The sequence below is a fragment of the Cicer arietinum genome, chromosome 7 (assembly GCF_000331145.2).
Source record: "Cicer arietinum cultivar CDC Frontier isolate Library 1 chromosome 7, Cicar.CDCFrontier_v2.0, whole genome shotgun sequence".
In the NCBI taxonomy this organism is placed as follows: Eukaryota; Viridiplantae; Streptophyta; class Magnoliopsida; order Fabales; family Fabaceae; genus Cicer; species Cicer arietinum.
The window spans coordinates 30,400,873-30,401,408 of record NC_021166.2 but is presented as its reverse complement, the minus strand read 5'-3'; positions in this window follow the sequence as shown (position 1 = coordinate 30,401,408).

Sequence of the window (536 nt, the reverse complement as noted above, 5' to 3'; positions counted from 1 at the left end):
TTTTGTACTTCTGTTAATCTGTCTGTAACAATACTTTGAAACGAAACGAAAGCGAGAAATCCAGCTAGAAACTGGTGGCTACTTTCTTGGGTGAGAGGTCTCAACAAGAAAGAGTCGTACTTTGATTTTGTGTTAGACTGCTGAGTGTCTACAAGGATCAAAGGGTTGATAGAAAGCCAGCTAGAAACTGGTGGCTACTTTCTTGGGTGAGAGTGCTCAACAAGAAAGAGTCGCACTGTGATTATGTGTTAGATTGACGTGTATCTACAAGGATCAGAGGGTGATCAATATGAAAGAGATCATTAAGATAGATAGGTTTCGGGGATGAAACTGGACAATCTGTAATTGATTCTTTCTATTGGAGAAGAAAATCTGAAATCCGATTGGATTTTCAGGACTGGATGTAGGTTGTCAAGTTGACAACTGAACCAGTATAAATTCTTGGTGCAATCTTCTCTAACCCTTAACTCCTTTGATTTACTATCTTGCTATATCTGTATATGTGATTAATGTTAGATGCATGTTAAACATATTCT